Genomic DNA, 8,000 nt, shown 5'->3' on the forward strand with positions numbered 1-8,000 from the left:
ATAAGTGCTCGTGGAATCCTCACTGTCACTAGAACGTGATGAGGTGTTCCCATCATCCATCGTTAGTTGGTCACTGGTTGTCTTTGAGCATTCTCCAACCTCTTTTCTAACATACCCAAGTCCTACATAATGATGCAATTCCTCCACTTTGATGGGATTCACAATGCCCTGGCCATTAATGTCGAGGCCCTTCCCCTGATACCCCATCTTATTCAAAAATTTTGATCCAATTCCTGTAGTATGTTTCTCAAAAGCAGTGAAATCATTACCATAAAAAGTACATGAAATTGAAGAATCACTTTTTTCCTCAGGCTTGTTATGCTGCAAATTTTACAAGGCCTCCTCATTGGCTTGTAACTGATCTTGAAACCATTTTTTTTCCTTCTTTGGTTATTTTAGGAGTCTTGTTATTTCAACATTATCTGCTTAAATTCTTTGGTGGACCTCTTCAAGTTCTTGGAGTCATGCCACATTTGGTGACCTTTTCATTTTTGGCACAACATCTGCTGAAATCTTTGTCTCATCTCCCGAATCAGAACCCAAGTTGATAGGTCCATGTTCTATAATCCCAAGAGGTGAAATCTTCATTTCATCATCGGATTCTGATCCTAGGTCAATTTTTCCAACACCTACAAACCCCACAGTTGTGATACTCTCATCATCCTATGATTCATATTCTTGGTCTTGCTACACAGTTGCGACTGTCTTCTTCTTCTCTTTTCTATCATTCTTCTTAGGCCTCAATTCTGATTGTAGTTTCCAGCAATTCTCCTCATCATGCCCTTCTTTCTCACAATGAGTACAAGAGGGCATTTCTTCTCTTCTCTTAGCTATTTCTTCCCTCTTTAGGTGGTCATCTTGCTCATGCTTCCCCCTGCTCTTAAGATATACAACCTTCAAACTCGCTTCATCAAGAGACTTAGGTTCAAATAATTATAATGAATTTTGTAAATAACTATGCAAAAAGTGAATATATTTCATCAACATCTCAGAAGTGTCTAGTGGAAAATTTAATGCTAATTCTTGTTTTCTAAACTCCTATGTAAAATTTTGACAATTTGACCTTTACTTTGCTTCAAATGTTGTCATTCCATCATGGCCTTCTGTCTATAACCCAATGGGTAAAGTTCTCCTCTTAAAGAAAAATGAAATCATACCAATATGAAACAATTTTATGACTACTTTTACCAGCTTGCTGCAGCTTGCTTTCCCACCAGACGAGAGTAGTGCCACTGAATCAAAGGGATGCTAGCTGGACCTTGACTTCATCCTCTTTGATTTGATGTATGCAATATACTTCAACTTGTCTTATCTAGATATCTAGCTTTTCTGCATTAGATTCTCCACTAAATAAAGGTAAATCAAACTTGACATCCAGCTTGGAAAATGTCTTTTTAGATGGATTCCTATAATGTCTGCTAGAATGACGAGAAGAGAAAGAAGAAGAAATTTCTTTGGAGGACAGAGAGGAAGGGGCTCTTCTTCCCCCCCTTCGTGATTTACTAAAGCATGATCACCTGGTTCTTTTATCTCAGCCTTGATTGTCTTCTCATATTCTACAAACAACATATCAGCTTTTTCTGCCATGGTGAAGAAGATCTTGTGATAATTTTGCTCTTCCTCCAATCAAGCTTCCTCATCTGCCATGTTCCATCTTCATGCCCCATGCCTCGCTTCAAGATCAAAGGATTTGAGTTTTCCTTCTCGTCTTTGGAGCTGGTTATTGGTTAGAATTCACTCATGCAACTCACATCAGGAAGACCTGCTCTGATACCAAACTTTTTCCAAATCTTTTACTTCATTTATGCATACAAAATTGCATTTAAAAGAGCATGCAACCAAGTAACATAGACACATGAAAAGAAGCAGAAATAAAAAGGAACGAGAGATCAAATGCACAATACTATTTGATTAGAGAGTTCACCCAGTGTGGGCTATGTCTCTTAGCCCTGTTCAATGTGGGGCTGGGTGAGGTGGGGGTGGATATTTCATTAAATGGCGGCAGAAATAAATTACAATCAAGTTTACATAAATGACCCTTATACCTCTTTTTTCCTACATGGGCTGAAAATGAAAATATCAGCTACAGAAACAGGCATCATCATTGGATTCGTAGCACAAAATCGTGTCAAACAACTATAAAATTAGTCCCTTTCTGACACCATCGAAATCTGGAACCTCAGGAATCTCGAAGATTCCCCCAAAGATTCTTTTCTGGAGATGGGCGAAAGATTCATTGCTCGAATGAAAATTATTAGCACACCATTGTACTTCATGGGAAATTCCGAGAAAAATGACTATAAAGTCGACATCTTTTTGCCTCTGTAAAAATCAGCCTCTAAGGGAATCTTTTAGATTCTTCAAGATTATATAAATATTCCTCACTACTGAAAGCTTGAAATTCTACTCCTCATATGAGGAAATAGACCACACCATCATGTTCCCTGTGAAGTTCTAGCTCTTTTGAGTATAAAGTTGACATGAATTTGACACTGTAAAAAATAACCCTCTAGGAAATATTTTAGATTCCTCACTACTGCATGGAATATTCTATAAAATATTCTAGGTTATATTCCCCTAGAATATTCTTGTCTTGAAATATGTGCCTATCCTAGTGTAGTTCCTCCTCAGCTCCTAGTTTCACTCGGCCTCTACTTCCTCTGCTTCGGTCCAATGAATTAAGTCAGTTTATAAACACCTTGGTGGGAAGAGAATACAAGGAAAGCCCATTTGGGCATATGGCTAGGTCGTTTGGCTTGGAGAGCATAGGTCATGAGTCAAGCCCACGAGCCTCCCCCAAATAACGTGTTTCTAACTTTTTTGGCCGCGTTTGTTAAACTGTTGGTGTGTGGTTTAAATAAGGAGGTGATCAACGTTGTTTAACCATTGGTGTGGGTTGCCAGTAGGCGGTTAGCGCTTCATGTGTTTGTTATGGTATGGGTCCATTAGGGTGGCAAGCCAGCCAGTTGTCCATACGTGTTCAAACCCAGCCAACCTAGGTTGTATTTAATATATGCGACATATGGTTGTAATGATCGTGCGATGTGGGTGGGTTCCCGGGTCAGTCGCGGGCCCTGACCCAATTATTTAATATTTATGATAATGACCTTTTGTTGGGGTGGCAGCCTGTCACCCTAAATTTTATGTTTTTATTTTCATTTTTTTAATATTAATAGTTAAAATTTTGGTGGTGATTTTTTAGGGTGGATGGAAAAATTAAAGAGGTGATAAAGTTTCCCATTCTGAGTGTTGAACTCCATGCACTAACCCTTTACCAAATTGTTCCCTCGTTAGTGACTCCCACTGGGTTGAGTTTTACCTTAACTTTAACTAGCCATATCTTGATCATACGAACTCACATTTTAGTGTTGTTCACGTTGTTGGAATTAGGATGACGATGATACAATTTGGTCCTAGTTTGACTTCAATAAAAAAAACTTTGATTTTTGAGCTTTTCCAAGCCACTTCTGAATTTTGAGTGTTTCTAGAGTCACTTAGATCAACATAGGATGAGCTAAAACCATGGTTCCCCATCTATCCATCTCCACCCATGTATGCAGAAATTATGAACTTCCCAACCCATCACACAAGAAGTGGCTAAATACCACACAAAAAATAAACCCTCCAGATCTTAGTCACATGACCTACACTGACAAACAAATGTTACAAATCATTCACACACACACACACACACACACACACACGCACATATATATAGATATATAGTCTTAATAGCTACTTGGAAATAATTAATTAATTTATTTTAAATTAATTAGTTAGAGAAATTCAAGTTATAAGTCTTTCTGAAGTCATGTAATAGTTATCCCTTAAACTAAGGAGGTAAGATTGAGTTATATTTGAGTTGTAATTAGTTAAATCAGTTTACTGATTCAAATCCAATTAAATTAGTTCCAAACTTTTTGAGGAACTAATAGTGATTTAATAGTTAGTTGATGCATTAATGCAATCAACTAGTGCTACTCTAGTTAATAGAAGATTCCCTCATCAAAAACTCATGCATGTCTATTCTGAGAATGACCCAGTTGAGATTAATGTTCAAGGATAGTGTACTATCAGTTGCATGTGTTTTCTCATGGAGGAAACTCATGCATGAAGTCAAGGATTCATCCTTGAGGATTGCGCAGTTTTGAAGGCTTGTTTTTCCCACTCAAAAATAGGATAATCATCCACAAGGAACAACGCAAGGAAATAGGATCTTGAAGGGAAGAGAGGAAGGCTGGAGAGAAGCCAAGGTTTCCTGTCAGCATATGTGAGGACTAAGCGCTGGCTAGCTATGAGAGCTAAGGATTTGCATAATTCCTATGTATTTCCACCATGTATGATAATACAATAGTGTGGAGTTTTTATCTAAGACATTCCCCAAAGTATTTTCATGTGTATTGTGCCATTAATTCTTCTTCTTCTGGTTATATTGTTCAACTCAATCTTTAAGCTTCCACAAATTGATAGTAGAAGTAGGTTATAGTATTCTGCTTTGATTTATATTACATTATCTAGTTAACCTGTCATAGATTTTCTAGATGGTATCAGAGGTGTGAACAGTATAATGAGAAGAGAATTTGAAGTTTGAAGTTCGGGGTTGCAGGTGCAAATTGAATTCATATCATACTTCAAGGTTTGCCAATGGCGTTCTATGGCTTGAGACTCGAGTACGTATTGGAAGGTAGCTTGAATTACATAGCCTGGAAAGATAGAATGGAGGTTGTATTAGAAGACAATGGCTTGAAGGAATTCATAAGAAATCCTAAAGCCAACTTCAGCTAATGCACAAGAGTTCGCTGAGTCGAAGAAGTGTGTGGCGAAGGCGAGATGGATCATCCTTGAGGGAGTTCGAGACCATATTGTCTTGAGTCACCATGGGAAGGATACTCCATTTTCATTGTGGAAGACATTGAAGGACCTCTACTAGAATAGTAGCGACCAGAGGAAATTGGTGCTCAAGGATAAGCTTCGAAGAATCAAGATGGAGAAGGGTGATACTATTTCCACATATCTAAACAAGCTCACCACCTACAAAGATGAGCTTGGCAGTGTGGGAATAACTACTACTGATGATGATATGGTGAGCCTCGCTCTCCTTGGCCTTCCAAAGAGTTGGAATAGCTACCAAGAATCTGCGAATGGAAGGGAGAAAATGCTAGATTTGGAACAACTGTGGTCGAATATTATGCAGGAGGAGATCAAGAGGAGCACACAAGATGGTTCTTCATCCAAGAATGATGATGAAGAAAATCTGGCCTTAGCAAGGCAAGGAAAGTGAAGGGGAATGCTTCCCATTTCAAATTGAATTCTTCTCATGGAGGGAAGAAGGGTGACATGTCTAAAGTAAGACGCTTTAATTGGCACAAGATGGGACATTATGTGACTAATTGCCCATCGAAGAAGTCCAAAAAGGGATCCTTGGAAGGATTGGAAGGTGAGGCATTACCCTCTCAGTTCGAAATGGAATTTACCCGCATCGCATGCATGGTGTCATCGATGATGGGATGTGTCTAGTATCTTGACAGTGGAGCCTCATTACACATGACCAGTGATAAAAAATTATTCAGTTCCTTGGAGGATAAAGACCTCAATATGCGCATAGAGATGGGAGACAACGAAATGTATAGCGTTTCAGGAGTGGGCATGGTTGCTTTTCAGAGGGAGAATGGAGCTCCTGTCACCTTGATAGATGTGATGTATGTGCCTGGATTGAAGAAGAACTTGGTATCGATCACGATGTTGGAGGACAAAGGATACGATGTTGTCTTCAGTAAAGGAAAGGCATTCCTAAGACACATAGCCATGGATCAGACCAAAAGGATATGTATTCAGGTGAAGAATCTCTATAAACTAGAGGTAGATGATTGTACAGCATTGAGTATGAAAGCAGAATTGGTGCAAAGCCAAGACATTGGCAAGTTGTGGCAGAGGTGGTTGGGCCATTTGCATCATGGGGCTTTGAAGATAATGCAATAGATATCTATAGGACTTCCCAAAGGTAAACTTGAGCAAGTTGACACATGCAAAGGTTGTACCTTGGGAGAGTACACCAATTCTTCCTTTCATGATCGAGACAGTCGAGAAGAGGCTATCTTAGAGCGAGTTCATACTGATTTGTGTGGACCATTCTCGACGGTATCCACATCAAAGCAAAGGTATTGTGTGATTTTCATTGATGACTATTTTCGTAAATGCTAGATTTATTTCATACAGAAGAAGGACCAAACTTTCACAAAGTTTTGTGAGTTCAAAGCTTTGGTTGAGAGAGAGTCAGGGAAGAAGATCAAGGCATTGAGAAGAGACAACGATGGAGAATATGTCTCTAAAAATTTTAAGGACTTATATGTAGTAGAAGGAATTAAATGAGAGTTGACACAGTAGAATGTGGTGGCCGAAAGGAAGAATAGAACTATTGTAGGGGTAGCACGAGCAATGATGCATGACCAAGGCCTACCACTTCACTTTTCGGCTGAGGCATCCAACACAATGGTGTATTTGCAAAATAGAAGCCTGCATCGCATACTTGTGATGAAGACACCAGAGGAAGATTTCTCTAGTAAGAGACTAGATGTGGATCACTTCAAGATCTTTGGCTCATCGGCATATTTCCATGTGAAAAAAGATGCTTGGAAGAAGCTTGAGCTGATAGCAGAGTTGGGGATATTTGTGGGGTACACTAATACACCTCACAACTATCGGGTGTACTTGCCTACCAGTCAGAGGACAATGGTTCATAGAGATCTCAAGTTTGATGAGCAAAAGGCCATGCAAGTTTCCCTTGAGAGGGAGCTCCAACTACAGGCTGTCGAGGAACTATTAGTTCATAAGGACGAGGAGCCTCAGACTAATGCGGAGCAACCGCATGTAGAGGTTCCAGGAGTGAAGACATCCACTCAAGCAGAGTCTTCCAAAGATGGATGAAAGCACACAGGAGAAGCTGAGAGATTGTTGGAGGACGCGAGAGAGAAAGTGGGAGCACCATCTTCTCAGCGCAGACAGAGGAGGTCACCTAAGAGGTACACTAGATACATGGCCCTTGCTGGGGAATGTGTAGAGACCGAGCCATCTTCCTTTGAGGAAGTAGTGCAGCAGCCAATTTGGGTTGATGCTATGGTGGAGAAGTATGACTTCATAGTTCATAACAGTGCTTGGGACGTGGTTCCAAGACTAGAGAACAAGTCGGTTGTGAGTTCTCGTTGGCCTTACAAGGTAAAGAAAGCTACTTATGGTAGTGTGGAGAAGCATAAGGCAAGATTTGTTGCCCGTGGCTTTTCACAGGTCAAGGCGATTGACTATGATGAGACTTTTGCTCCTGTCGCAAGGTACTCATCTATCAGATCTATGTTGGCACTATTAGCACAAATGGGTTGGAAGATCCATCAGATGGATGTGAAGACTGCATTCCTCAATGACCAGTTTAAGGAAGAGGTGTACATAGAGCAACCAGAAGGTTTTGAGACCTTCGATCATGAATCGCATGTGTGCTAACTCAAGAGAGTGTTGTACGGGTTGAAGAGAGCACCTCGTTCTTGGTACACTAGGATAGACAACTACTTCACCAGGATGGGCTTCATAAAGAGTGAAGTGGATGCGAACCTGTACCACATCGTGGTGAAAGGTATGTTATTGATCATCGTACTTTATGTTGATGATCTTATATTGACTGGTGATGATCAGTTGATCGTGTCTTGAAAGGAGTACCTTGTAAGAGAATTCGAGATGAAAGACATGGGTCTCATGCATTACTTCCTTGGCATGGAAGTGTAGCAGAAGGATGGGGAGTTGTTTGTGTCTCAAGGCAAGTATGCCAACGAGATACTCAAGAGATTCGACATGGAGAAGTGCAAGCCCATGTAGACTCCTCTAGCAGATAACTGGAGGAAGGAGGTTGCTACTTCAAGAGAAGTGGTAGAGGCTATTGTGTACAGGAAGCTTGTGGGTTCATTGATGTACTTAATGAACACATGACTAGATTTGTGCTATGCGGTGAATAAGCT

The sequence above is a fragment of the Pinus tabuliformis genome, chromosome 5_1 (assembly GCF_031772625.1).
Source record: "Pinus tabuliformis cultivar Carrire ecotype Pingquan chromosome 5_1, CPIR1, whole genome shotgun sequence".
NCBI classification, from domain to species: Eukaryota; Viridiplantae; Streptophyta; class Pinopsida; order Pinales; family Pinaceae; genus Pinus; species Pinus tabuliformis.